The sequence below is a fragment of the Pseudophryne corroboree genome, chromosome 8, assembly GCF_028390025.1.
Source record: "Pseudophryne corroboree isolate aPseCor3 chromosome 8, aPseCor3.hap2, whole genome shotgun sequence".
Lineage (NCBI taxonomy): Eukaryota > Metazoa > Chordata > Amphibia > Anura > Myobatrachidae > Pseudophryne > Pseudophryne corroboree.
In genome coordinates this window covers 489,061,963-489,077,608 of record NC_086451.1, presented here as the reverse complement: position 1 = coordinate 489,077,608, position 15,646 = coordinate 489,061,963, and positions in this window count along the sequence as shown.

Here is a 15,646-nt window from a genome sequence, read left to right as displayed (position 1 = left end):
CATATAACCCATGCAGCAATATGACAACAGGATCTGCAGGAGGAAAGTCAAAGAAGAATGCAGTATTACTTTCCTATAAAATGCAGTTTTTAATCCTGATGCAATAAACTAAGATGCATAAGCCTGGAAAAAGGCATAAATGAAGCCACACAAAAAGCAGATAAATAGTACTGGTATATGCAATGAAATAATCACTAGTGACATGGGTGTCATTAGAAACACTTTGTGTGAATTGGAGCTGTTATAATCATTAGGATATAGGGAAATAGACATGAAATTCTCATATAACCCATGCAGCAATATGACAACAGGATCTGCTTATCAATAATATCCTAATAGCATACAAGGGCATAATTGCCCCACTCTAAAATGTTCGATAATGTTTTTTCCCCCCTAGTCATATACCAGTACTATTTATTTGTATCTACAATTATCTTTGACATATTTTCTGTTCCTTACACCAGTACCAATGTACACATATATATAAAAAAAATTTCTACGGACGGGTAATTTTTATCACCCGTCCCTAATAACTACAGCCTAATTGATCTCCATTTTCCTTTTTAGGGTTTTTTTTCATAAATCTATATATCTTCGTTTTTTTCATAAATCTATATATCTTCCTTTTTCGTGGACTCTCATTTGTGATCCAGGGACACAATACCACCGGTGTGGGACTTGATGTCTCCTGCCTAACACAAAAAGCAGATCCACACTGTATCTATAAGACCCAGCTAATTATCCCCCCCTATATAGGTGCACTCTCATTGGACGTCTGACCAAATCCTTCTACTATCAAACCACACTGCTAATGCCCGATCTCGTCCGATCTTGGAAGCGAAACAGTGTGGGCTGAGTTAGTACCTGAGGTGGAGACTCACAGGGAATACTCAGTGTTGTAGAACATCAATCATTGCATATGATGTGTGGTATGTGACTCCAACAGCAGCATCACCATTTGTTCCTATCCTTTTCTTTCTTTACCCTGGTATATCCTTTGATTTGTTTCTATTATTACTCATTGCCATAATAGCTGTTATTCCTTCATTAGGATTATGACAGAATCTAAAATCAATTGACTTAATTGATCTCATTAACACAGATCATCTGTACTGGCCGGGTGAGAAAGGGTTTATGACTTGCAGTGTCTCTACCCCTCTCCATCTCATTTCCTGAGGCAGGACCAGAACATTTTTATCTGGGATCATTCACATCTCCTCAACCAGGGGCAATTATATTCCTAATATTTCCAAATAAATTTTGTTTTATCTGCTGACTAATCAACCTAGTGTTATTCATTCTAGTTATTTAACTACCATTAATGAGTGCGCCCACACAAGAGCCTTCTTCTTTCTCCCTTTTGTTTATGCATATGTCACTGGCTCTGGGCGCACCCCCAAACTGGACATTATATTAAAGATTTTACTTGAAAATTGTCCAAATTTGGTTTTTCTGTAATCAAAAACTATTTTTAGACCGGTGCCGGGTCGCCCCCTTTGTGTAACAGCTATTATCCCCATGTCTGATACCTGGATTTTCTCTGAGTCACAGGGAAGATTCTGGCATTCAGACTGCAGCTCCTTACCATCAAGTTCACTGAATGGGAACAGACCTCCAGAATCTTCTGGGAGAGATACAGTAGCTGGGGATACACTGGGCCCTTCCTGAACATCCTTTTCTGATAAATTAACTGGGGCAGCCATGAACATAGCTTCACAATAGGCCTCCCTCAGCCGAATATGCTGATCAGCCTGAAGTGATACACTGTCTGCACTAGCCATGCTTATAGTTGGGACATTACCACCTACTGCTGCCCTCGCAGAGATCTCCTCTTCCACCTCTGCAAATGGGAAGGCATAGTGCAACTTCTCCTGGGGTGTTTGGATGACAGACCCCACTTCCTTCTCATTTTCAGTAGCCTCCCCCAAACACAACACTGTAAATGGCTCAGTAGCCAGGACTGGTTGGTGCTCACCTGAAGGATTCCCTTGGAGGCTCTGTTGCTTGAGAGGTGGTCGGGTGATAGTAGCGACTTCTTCCTCAATGTCTCGCTGGCACTCTGCGATGGTTTCTATATCCTCCAAGCCAGCAAATGGGCAGTTGTAACACAGCTCAGGCTGGTCACCAAGTGTTTTACTGTGACATTCCCCCAGGGAGAAGAGAACGGGTTGCAGACAGTGCTTCCTTGCATCCACCTGGTCAAGGTCATCCTTTTCCAGTGTAACATACTGGGCAGACAGTTCTTGACGCTCTCTCACTACGTCCTCATCTTCCATCTCAGCAAAAGGGAAGTTGTAGTGCAGTTCCTCCTGGGGTGCCTGGATTGTGCTCACTGCTGTCTTCACTTCAACGCGTGCTTCCTTCCGTATAGACCACTGGGCAACTCCTTCCCTTGGGTATGGGAGAAGTTGTTGCAGGTGGTGCCTTTCCGCATCCACCCTGTAACACTGGTCTCGCCATGCTGGGGTATCTAGGGGCCCCCGATCCAATGCCACTTCCTCTGGCTCTGTCCGGGAAGACAATTTACTCTGCACTTGCCCTTCCATCTCTGTATATTGTATACTTTGTGTCATTTGGGCCACTGTAGCGATCACTTCCTCCCTGAATTCCAGAAACTCTGGCTCCCCCAGCAGATTCCATGTGGCTGCTTCACTTCTGCAGTGCATGAACGCATTCCCCAGATGACACAACTTGTCCTGTATGCTGGATACTCTCCACCTGCTGATTACCCGCTGAGCTTCATTCCAGTACTCCCAAATGTACTGCATTTTGGTAACTATAAATAACAGATTCGGTTTCCCAGCCTGCCGATATGCTGACAAACTTCTAACCACAAGCTCCACTGCCCTGGTTCCATTACTGGTCTCCTCCGCTGACGCCTCGACCATATCCTCTTCTTCCTCCTTATCACAAGGGTGCTCAACGTCCCATTGAGCCAGTTTTCCAATTAGGGATTCCTTGGTATCCACTGTATTGATTACAGTTTTGTTTCCATGGCACAGTCCTTGCAGGACTCCCTTCTTGATGTATTTGTAATATTGTGCTGCTGCCTCCAATCTGCTGTAATATCTTGCATCCATGCTTGTAACTTGAGTGATCCCACTGCTGCCACCAAATGTGAGGATACCGGGTTCTAAATCACTCAGTCATGTTGGTAGATGAAAAACCAACAGTGGTTTATTGAACAGAATGGGTTATAAACAGCTCAGCACACTTCTGTGATCCAATTCTACACGACAATCCCTCCTGGAACTCCTGACAGAACATTACTTCCTAGCCAGTCTCCTGTCACTCTCTGACCTTCTCTCCCAGATCTCTCTCCCCCTGCAGAGCTCACACCTCTTGTTATCCCTCCCCTGTCTATTCATCACACAAGCTGGTCAGTCAGGAGTGGAGACGAGGTGTCTGGACTCTTGTACACAATGGAGTGCACAAGATCAGATTACCTGCAGCTCCATACATAACCTGTTTACTACATAACCTACTCATCCTAATCACATCTGAGTGTACAACTAGGGGACTAAAGGGGGGTACTCACGGGAGAGATGTGTGCTGAGCGATCTTAACACAGACCGCTCAGCACACATCTCTCACCCCGCTCAGCACAGCGCGATGTGCTGAGCGAGGGGCAAAGCCGACGGGGGGCAGCTCACTTCACACAACGGTGAAGTGAGCGACCCGCTAGATTGAGCCTGCATGCAGGCTCAATCTATCATCGGCGATATCGATGCGCGGGGCCGCGCATTGCTATCGCTGGAGAGCATACACAAGGTAGATCCGTGCCTCAAATTCTAAGCAATCTAGCAAGATTGCTTAGATTTTAAGCACGGATCTCTCCGTGTGTACCCCCCTTTACATTGCAATGAACTGCTTTAACTATGTTACTAACACTCTGGCCTAGACTTATTCAGTTAACAATTAAATTGAATATATAATAACCAAATAAACTACATATACCAAATATAATAGATAAAATATAACTGTACAATATAATAACCACACAATACAATACAATATTGCCTAACATAGAACAAATAACATATTGGCAATTGGTGAAGTCCATGTGTAGGACCAGGGCTAGGAAAGTAACCACGTGTCTTTTACCACTGTGCGACACGACGCGCCGGCTGTGTCATCACGTGTCGTCACAATGTCCATCAGCCAATGCTACTAGACATGCAGCCTCAAGGAACATGGAGTCCCCAGCTGCAAGACAAACATGTCCATCAGCCAATGCTACTAGACATGCAGCCTTAAGGAACATGGAGTCCCCAGCTGCAAGACAAACATGTCCATCAACCAATGCTACTAGACATGCAGCCTCAAGGAACATGGAGTCTCCAGCTGCAAGACAAACATGTCAATCAGCCAATGCTACAAGACATGCAGCCTTAAGGAAGATGGAGTCCCCAGATGCAAGATAAACATGTCCATCAGCCAATGCTACTAGACATGCAGCCTCAAGGAACATGGAGTCCCCAGCTGCAAGATAAACATGTCCATCAGCCAATGCTACTAGACAAGCAGCCTCAAGGATCATGGAGTCCCCAGCTGCAAGATAAACATGTCCATCAGCCAATGCTGCTAGACATGCAGCCTCAAGGAACATGGAGTCCCCAGCTGCAAGATAAACATGTCCATCAGCCAATGCTACTAGACAAGCAGCCTCAAGGAACATGGAGTCCCCAGCTGCAAGATAAACATGTCCATCAGCCAATGCTGCTAGACATGCAGCCTCAAGGAACATGGAGTCCCCAGCTGCAAGATAAACATGTCCATCAGCCAATGCTAGTAGACATGCAGCCTCAAAGAACATGTATTCCCCAGCTGCAAGACAAGCATGTCCATCAGCCAATGCTACTAGACATGCAGCCTCATGGAACATGGAGTCCCCAGCTGCAAGACAAACCTGTCCATCAGCCAATGCTACAAGACATGCAGCCTCAAGGAACATGGGGGATGATTCAGATCTGATCGTAGATGTTATAAATTTAGCACATCTACAATCAGTTTCCCTGTCATGCGGGGGGACGCCCAGCACATGCTAGTCCGCCCTGCATGTCAGCCGCCTCTCCCCCCCCCCCCTCTCTCTGCACAGGTACAAAAGCATCGCTCGGCGGCGATGCTTTTGTACCTGGTGAGTAGCTCCCTACCTGCACAGCTCCTGCATGCTGCAGAGAGCTACCCACCGCGTTCTGGGCTCAACAGTCCGGATACGCCTCTGTTGACTAGACCGCGCCCCACCAATGGCGTTCTAATGCCATTGACATCCCCCCTCCCGCCGTGCAATCGCCTCTGCCTGTCAATCAGACTGCAAAGGGCTTCAGGCTGCAATTGCTGCCGCTGCAGCGATCCAGTCTGAATTAGGGCATGGAGTTGGCCGCTGCAAGACAAATTTGACAATCTCAGATTAAAACCATGTCAAGTCTTTAATCATGCTGCATTTCACTATATATTCAGCATTAGATGCACCCTAAGGTAATACTGGGAACCAGAGGCAGAACTCTGGGAGGCAAAGGAGTCAGCTGCCGCCGGGCTCCTGCTTTGAAGGGGGGCACCTCTTCTCCTGTTCTATGTGTTCAGCGACATTAATCAATTAAGTTAATTGACAGCAGCCGGTATTTCTTCCGTAGCCGACGTCCCCACTAGTCACTACACCTTACAAATCACACCCTCTTTATTATAGATACAATGGAAGCAGACACCTTACACATCACACCCTCTTTATTATAGATACAATGGAAGCAGACACCTTACACATCACACCCTCTTTATTAGAGATACAATGGAAGCAGACACCTTACACATCACACCCTCTTTATTATAGATACAATGGAAGCAGACACCTTACACATCACACCCTCTTTATTATAGATACAATGGAAGCAGACACCTTACACATCACACCCTCTTTATTATAGATACAATGGAAGCAGATACCTTACACATCACACCCTCTTTATTATAGATACAATGGAAGCAGACACCTTACACATCACACCCTCTTTATTATAGATACAATGGAAGCAGACACCTTACACATCACACCCTCTTTATTATAGATACAATGGAAGCAGATACCTTACACATCACACCCTCTTTATTATAGATACAATGGAAGCAGACACCTTACACATCACACCCTCTTTATTATAGATATAATGGAAGCAGACACCTTACACATCACACCCTCTTTATTATAGATACAATGGAAGCAGACACCTTACACATCACACCCTCTTTATTATAGATACAATGGAAGCAGACACCTTACACATCACACCCTCTTTATTATAGATACAATGGAAGCAGATACCTTACAAATCACACCCTCTTTATTATAGATACAATGGAAGCAGACACCTTACACATCACACCCTCTTTATTATAGATACAATGGAAGCAGACAACTTACACATCACACCCTCTTTATTATAGATACAATGGAAGCAGACACCTTACACATCACACCCTCTTTATTATAGATACAATGGAAGCAGACACCTTACACATCACACCCTCTTTATTATAGATACACTGGAAGCAGACACCTTACACATCACACCCTCTTTATTATAGATACACTGGAAGCAGACACCTTACACATCACACCCTCTTTATTATAGATACACTGGAAGCAGACACCTTACACATCACACCCTCTTTATTATAGATACAATGGAAGCAGACACCTTACACATCACACCCTCTTTATTATAGATACACTGGAAGCAGACACCTTACACATCACACCCTCTTTATTATAGATACAATGGAAGCAGACACCTTACACATCACACCCTCTTTATTATAGATACACTGGAAGCAGACACCTTACACATCACACCCTCTTTATTATAGATACACTGGAAGCAGACATCTTACACATCACATCCTCTTTATTATAGATACACTGGAAGCAGACACCTTACACATCACACCCTCTTTATTATAGATACACTGGAAGTAGACACCTTACACATCACACCCTCTTTATTATAGATACACTGGAAGCAGACACCTTACACATCACACCCTCTTTATTATAGATACACTGGAAGCAGACACCTTACACATCACACCCTCTTTATTATAGATACAATGGAAGCAGACACCTTACACATCACACCCTCTTTATTATAGATACACTGGAAGCAGACACCTTACACATCACACCCTCTTTATTATAGATACACTGGAAGCAGACACCTTACACATCACACCCTCTTTATTATAGATACACTGGAAGTAGACACCTTACACATCACACCCTCTTTATTATAGATACACTGGAAGCAGACACCTTACACATCACACCCTCTTTATTATAGATACACTGGAAGCAGACACCTTACACATCACACCCTCTTTATTATAGATACAATGGAAGCAGACACCTTACACATCACACCCTCTTTATTATAGATACACTGGAAGCAGACACCTTACACATCACACCCTCTTTATTATAGATACACTGGAAGCAGACACCTTACACATCACACCCTCTTTATTATAGATACACTGGAAGTAGACACCTTACACATCACATCCTCTTTATTATAGATACACTGGAAGCAGACACCTTACACATCACACCCTCTTTATTATAGATACACTGGAAGCAGACACCTTACACATCACACCCTCTTTATTATAGATACACTGGAAGCAGACACCTTACACATCACATCCTCTTTATTATAGATACACTGGAAGCAGACACCTTACACATCACACCCTCTTTATTATAGATACACTGGAAGTAGACACCTTACACATCACACCCTCTTTATTATAGATACACTGGAAGCAGACACCTTACACATCACACCCTCTTTATTATAGATACACTGGAAGCAGACACCTTACACATCACACCCTCTTTATTATAGATACACTGGAAGCAGACACCTTACACACCACACCCTCTTTATTATAGATACACTGGAAGCAGACACCTTACACATCACACCCTCTTTATTATAGATACACTGGAAGTAGACACCTTACACATCACACCCTCTTTATTATAGATACACTGGAAGCAGACACCTTACACATCACACCCTCTTTATTATAGATACAATGGAAGCAGACACCTTACACATCACACCCTCTTTATTATAGATACACTGGAAGCAGACACCTTACACATCACACCCTCTTTATTATAGATACACTGGAAGCAGACACCTTACACATCACACCCTCTTTATTATAGATACACTGGAAGTAGACACCTTACACATCACACCCTCTTTATTATAGATACACTGGAAGCAGACACCTTACACATCACACCCTCTTTATTATAGATACACTGGAAGCAGACACCTTACACATCACACCCTCTTTATTATAGATACAATGGAAGCAGACACCTTACACATCACACCCTCTTTATTATAGATACACTGGAAGCAGACACCTTACACATCACACCCTCTTTATTATAGATACACTGGAAGCAGACACCTTACACATCACATCCTCTTTATTATAGATACACTGGAAGCAGACACCTTACACATCACACCCTCTTTATTATAGATACACTGGAAGTAGACACCTTACACATCACATCCTCTTTATTATAGATACACTGGAAGCAGACACCTTACACATCACACCCTCTTTATTATAGATACACTGGAAGCAGACACCTTACACATCACACCCTCTTTATTATAGATACACTGGAAGCAGACACCTTACACATCACATCCTCTTTATTATAGATACACTGGAAGCAGACACCTTACACATCACACCCTCTTTATTATAGATACACTGGAAGTAGACACCTTACACATCACACCCTCTTTATTATAGATACACTGGAAGCAGACACCTTACACATCACACCCTCTTTATTATAGATACACTGGAAGCAGACACCTTACACATCACACCCTCTTTATTATAGATACACTGGAAGCAGACACCTTACACACCACACCCTCTTTATTATAGATACACTGGAAGCAGACACCTTACACATCACACCCTCTTTATTATAGATACACTGGAAGCAGACACCTTACACATCACACCCTCTTTATTATAGATACACTGGAAGCAGACACCTTACACATCACATCCTCTTTATTATAGATACACTGGAAGCAGACACCTTACACATCACACCCTCTTTATTATAGATACACTGGAAGCAGACACCTTACACATCACACCCTCTTTATTATAGATACACTGGAAGTAGACACCTTACACATCACACCCTCTTTATTATAGATACACTGGAAGTAGACACCTTACACATCACACCCTCTTTATTATAGATACACTGGAAGTAGACACCTTACACATCACACCCTCTTTATTATAGATACACTGGAAGCAGACACCTTACACATCACACCCTCTTTATTATAGATACACTGGAAGCAGACACCTTACACATCACACCCTCTTTATTATAGATACACTGGAAGCAGACACCTTACACATCACACCCTCTTTATTATAGATACACTGGAAGCAGACACCTTACACATCACACCCTCTTTATTATAGATACACAGGAAGCAGACACCTTACTGATGAAGCTATTTGCTCCTATAAAGGAAACATGAGAATTCTAACTCTATGAAGTTATTTCTCAGACAATTACAAGTAACTTCATATACTGTAGTTACAATTCTCATAGTTCCTATGCAAGAGCAGATATCTCCATCAGTAAGGTGCATGCTTCCAGTGTAATAGGCTGTGGGTTCTAATCCTGGATATGACACTGGCAAATTAATTGTCAGAGAAATAATCAGCATTGTGAGTGACTGAGCAGATCTATGTAGTGTGCGGCTGAGCAGATCTATGTAGTGTGTGGCTGAGCAGATCTATGTAGTGTGTGGCTGAGCAGATCTATGTAGTGTGCGGCTGAGCAGATCTATGTAGTGTGTGGCTGGACCCCTACATAGATTTGCCTAGTTGTAACGGTTTTGTAGCAGCTTCATATAGTTAGAATCTGCAGGCTTGCTATGCAGGAGCAAATATATATATATATATATATATATATATATATATAATGGGGGGGGGGGTCACCAATATTTTTCTTGCCTCCGGGCAACTGGGACAAACTTACGCCACTGCTGGGAACTATGGCGTTGCCATGGGTTACAGCAATTCCTCAGTCACGTGTCATGACTGTATACATTCTGTGTGCACTAGACAAACTGTGCTCATGATACTACGAATAATAACCGGGCCGTGACCAGTATATGCCTTGTATGAACCCCTTACTGACCTGTATCTGCCTTGTATGAACCCCTTACTGACCTGTATCTGCCTTGTATGAACCCCTTACTGACCTGTATCTGCCTTGTATAAACCCCTTACTGACCTGTATCTGCCTTGTATGAACCCCTTACTGACCTGTATCTGCCTTGTATGAACCCCTTACTGACCTATATCTGCCTTGTATGAACCCCTTACTGACCTGTATCTGCCTTGTATAAACCCCTTACTGACCTGTATCTGCCTTGTATGAACCCCTTACTGACCTGTATCTGCCTTGTATGAACCCCTTACTGACCTGTATCTGCCTTGTATGAACCCCTTACTGACCTGTATCTGCCTTGTATAAACCCCTTACTGACCTGTATCTGCCTTGTATGAACCCCTTACTGACCTGTATCTGCCTTGTATGAACCCCTTACTGACCTATATCTGCCTTGTATGAACCCCTTACTGACCTGTATCTGCCTTGTATGAACCCCTTACTGACCTATATCTGCCTTGTATGAACCCCTTACTGACCTGTATCTGCCTTGTATGAACCCCTTACTGACCTGTATCTGCCTTGTATGAACCCCTTACTGACCTGTATCTGCCTTGTATGAACCCCTTACTGACCTGTATCTGCCTTGTATAAACCCCTTACTGACCTGTATCTGCCTTGTATGAACCCCTTACTGACCTGTATCTGCCTTGTATGAACCCCTTACTGACCTATATCTGCCTTGTATGAACCCCTTACTGACCTGTATCTGCCTTGTATGAACTCCTTACTGACCTGTATCTGCCTTGTATGAACTCCTTACTGACCTGTATCTGCCTTGTATGAACCCCTTACTGACCTGTATCTGCCTTGTATGAACCCCTTACTGACCCGTATCTGCCTTGTATGAACCCCTTACTGACCCGTATCTGCCTTGTATGAACCCCTTACTGACCCGTATCTGCCTTGTATGAACCCCTTACTGACCTGTATCTGCCTTGTATGAACCCCTTACTGATCTGAATCCGCCTTGTATGAACCCCTTACTGACCTGTATCTGCCTTGTATGAACCCCTTACTGACCTGTATCTGCCTTGTATGAACCCCTTACTGACCTGTATCTGCCTTGTATGAACTCCTTACTGACCTGTATCTGCCTTGTCTGAACCCCTTACTGACCTGTATCTGCCTTGTATGAACTCCTTACTGACCTGTATCTGCCTTGTATGAACCCCTTACTGACCTGTATCTGCCTTGTATGAACTCCTTACTGACCTGTATCTGCCTTGTATGAACTCCTTACTGACCTGTATCTGCCTTGTATGAACCCCTTACTGACCTGTATCTGCCTTGTATGAACTCCTTACTGACCTGTATCTGCCTTGTATGAACTCCTTACTGACCTGTATCTGCCTTGTATGAACCCCTTACTGACCTGTATCTGCCTTGTATGAACTCCTTACTGACCTGTATCTGCCTTGTATGAACCCCTTACTGACCTGTATCTGCCTTGTATGAACCCCTTACTGACCTGTATCTGCCTTGTATGAACCCCTTACTGACCTGTATCTGCCATATATGAACCCCTTACTGACCTGTATCTGCCTTGTATGAACCCCTTACTGACCTGTATCTGCCTTGTATGAACTCCTTACTGACCTGCATCTGCCTTGTATGAACCCCTTACTGACCTGCATCTGCCTTGTATGAACCCCTTACTGACCTGTATCTGCCTTGTATGAACCCCTTACTGACCTGCATCTGCCTTGTATGAACCCCTTACTGACCTGTATCTGCCTTGTATGAACCCCTTACTGACCTGCATCTGCCTTGTATGAACCCCTTACTGACCTGTATCTGCCTTGTATGAACTCCTTACTGACCTGCATCTGCCTTGTATGAACCCCTTACTGACCTGTATCTGCCTTGTATGAACCCCTTACTGACCTGCATCTGCCTTGTATGAACTCCTTACTGACCTGTATCTGCCTTGTATGAACTCCTTACTGACCTGTATCTGCCTTGTATGAACCCCTTACTGACCTGTATCTGCCTTGTATGAACCCCTTACTGACCTATATCTGCCTTGTATGAACCCCTTACTGACCTGTATCTGCCCTGTATGAACTCCTTACTGACCTGTATCTGCCTTGTATGAACCCCTTACTGACCTGTATCTGCCCTGTATGAACCCCTTACTGACCTGTATCTGCCTTGTCTGAACCCCTTACTGACCTGTATCTGCCTTGTATGAACCCCTTACTGACCTGTATCTGCCTTGTATGAACCCCTTACTGACCTGTATCTGCCTTGTATGAACTCCTTACTGACCTGTATCTGCCATGTATGAACCCCTTACTGACCTGTATCTGCCTTGTATGAACTCCTTACTGACCTGTATCTGCCTTGTATGAACTCCTTACTGACCTGCATCTGCCTTGTATGAACCCCTTACTGACCTGTATCTGCCTTGTATGAACCCCTTACTGATCTGTATCTGCCATATATGAACCCCTTACTGACCTGTATCTGCCTTGTATGAACCCCTTACTGACCTGTATCTGCCTTGTATGAACTCCTTACTGACCTGCATCTGCCTTGTATGAACCCCTTACTGACCTGTATCTGCCTTGTATGAACCCCTTACTGACCTGCATCTGCCTTGTATGAACCCCTTACTGACCTGCATCTGCCTTGTATGAACCCCTTACTGACCTGTATCTGCCTTGTATGAACTCCTTACTGACCTGTATCTGCCTTGTATGAACCCCTTACTGACCTGTATCTGCCCTGTATGAACCCCTTACTGACCTGTATCTGCCTTGTATGAACCCCTTACTGACCTGTATCTGCCTTGTATGAACCCCTTACTGACCTATATCTGCCTTGTATGAACCCCTTACTGACCTATATCTGCCTTGTATGAACCCCTTACTAACCTGTATCTGCCTTGTATGAACCCCTTACTGACCTGTATCTGCCTTGTATGAACCCCTTACTGACCTGTATCTGCCTTGTATGAACCCCTTACTGACCTATATCTGCCTTGTATGAACCCCTTACTGACCTGTATCTGCCTTGTATGAACCCCTTACTGACCTGTATCTGCCTTGTATGACTCCTTACTGACCTGTATCTGCCTTGTATGAACTCCTTACTGACCTGTATCTGCCTTGTATGAACCCCTTACTGACCTGTATCTGCCTTGTATGAACCCCTTACTGACCTGTATCTGCCTTGTATGAACCCCTTACTGACCTGTATCTGCCTTGTATGAACCCCTTACTGACCTGTATCTGCCTTGTATGAACCCCTTACTGACCTGTATCTGCCTTGTATGAACCCCTTACTGACCCGTATCTGCCTTGTATGAACCCCTTACTGACCCGTATCTGCCTTGTATGAACCCCTTACTGACCCGTATCTGCCTTGTATGAACCCCTTACTGACCTGTATCTGCCTTGTATGAACTCCCTACTGACCTGTATCTGCCTTGTATGAACCCCTTACTGACCTGTATCTGCCTTGTCTGAACCCCTTACTGACCTGTATCTGCCTTGTATGAACCCCTTACTGACCTGTATCTGCCTTGTATGAACCCCTTACTGACCTGTATCTGCCTTGTATGAACCCCTTACTGACCTGTATATGCCTTGTATAAACTCCTTACTGACCTGTATCTGCCTTGTATGAACCCCTTACTGACCTGTATCTGCCTTGTATGAACCCCTTACTGACCTGTATCTGCCTTGTATGAACCCCTTACTGACCTGTATCTGCCTTGTATGAACCCCTTACTGACCTGTATCTGCCTTGTATGAACTCCTTACTGACCTGTATCTGCCTTGTATGAACCCCTTACTGACCTGCATCTGCCTTGTATAAACCCCTTACTGACCTGTATCTGCCTTGTATGAACCCCTTACTGACCTGTATCTGCCTTGTATGAACCCCTTACTGACCTGTATCCAGGTGTGATCTAGAACCCTTTGAAGATTGGGCTTCCTGAGAAGTGTTTGCTGTCACAGTGGGAGACGTTTTCCTGACATAAATGCTATTCAGTCAGGTCCTCTAAGCAGGAGAGATATATGAGGTTAGTGGTCCCTGGAGGCACCTAATTGCCACTTACACAAGCCGTGCGAGAACAAAGGAAGCTTGCAACCTAGAGGGTGGGGGGCTCCTGAGAAAGGGGGGCTCTGTGGAACTATATCTCTCAGCAAGACATGCTGCTGAGAGTTCACTTTCAAGGGAGTAGCGTAATGCTAGGAGTGCTGCCGTTTCCTGTGGTTTCCCTCCACCCAGAGGACCTCAAACCTCCCAGTAAGATTATTTAGATCTTCTGACCTTTTTTATTTACTTGAAAGCCGTCTGTGCATATCATCATTGTACGTCTTATCTACTCCTGTTTTCTTCTCTATAACTTAACTCGCAAGATTATTCTCAATAAATCCTATCAGCGTTGTCTTTGTGCTCTATGAATTCACGCACCAGGCTACATGTATGTAATAACGGTGGATCTTGTATGTGTGATTCAATACTATTCAATACTCTGCGTGGTGGCAATTCGAGTAAAGCCCACGTCACTACCGCCCATCTGCGTCAGGTTGGTGTTTCTGAGCGCAGGCTGTGACAGGAACATGTCCAGTCAATGCATGCACTACAGTGCAAAGACATGGGGCAGACAAGCACCTGGGATTGTGGGGGCATGGAGAGAAAGGCCATGTGGGCACTGGTCAGCCATCTAGATAGGTCCTATCCACTGCTACAACCATGTTAGCAAATAGTGGGGTCCGGCAGGTAACATTTGTTTATTCAGAGAAGGAAGATGAAGAGGATCCATATGCCACATGTTATACTGGACCCTCTGAGAGGACCCGTCATACAGCATGCTGCCAGATTGACGTGTGCTTGTCAGGGACAGGACTGTGTGCGGGACTCATAATGATGTAACTTGCACACATTTATCACATGGGTAGAGATTAACACTAGACACTGCTATACAACACACTGCACACCCCAGTGTGTGACCATGTGTCCGACAGCACCGCCATTGTACACCTGGTGCTAGGACAGTATGGCTGATATGAGGCGCAGTGTAATGGCCGTGAGGGGAAGCAGCGGTCTACCTGCTCCGGCCTGGAGGGAACGTAGAATGACATAAAGAACATTGCACACGTGAGAGGTCTGGTTACCTTACTTATTGCGCCACTTGTATAGAAAGTGAGTATGGGCCCGTGTGAGAGTGGGGGCTCCCTTCCTTTTAACATAGTAACATAGTATCTGAGGTTGAAAAAAGACAATTGTCCATCGAGTTCAACCTATTTGTGGTCTCCTATGCATGATGATTTGACTAAAATTTCTGACTGATGCTGCTGTCAGCCGTTGCATTTTATCCCTATTTATAGT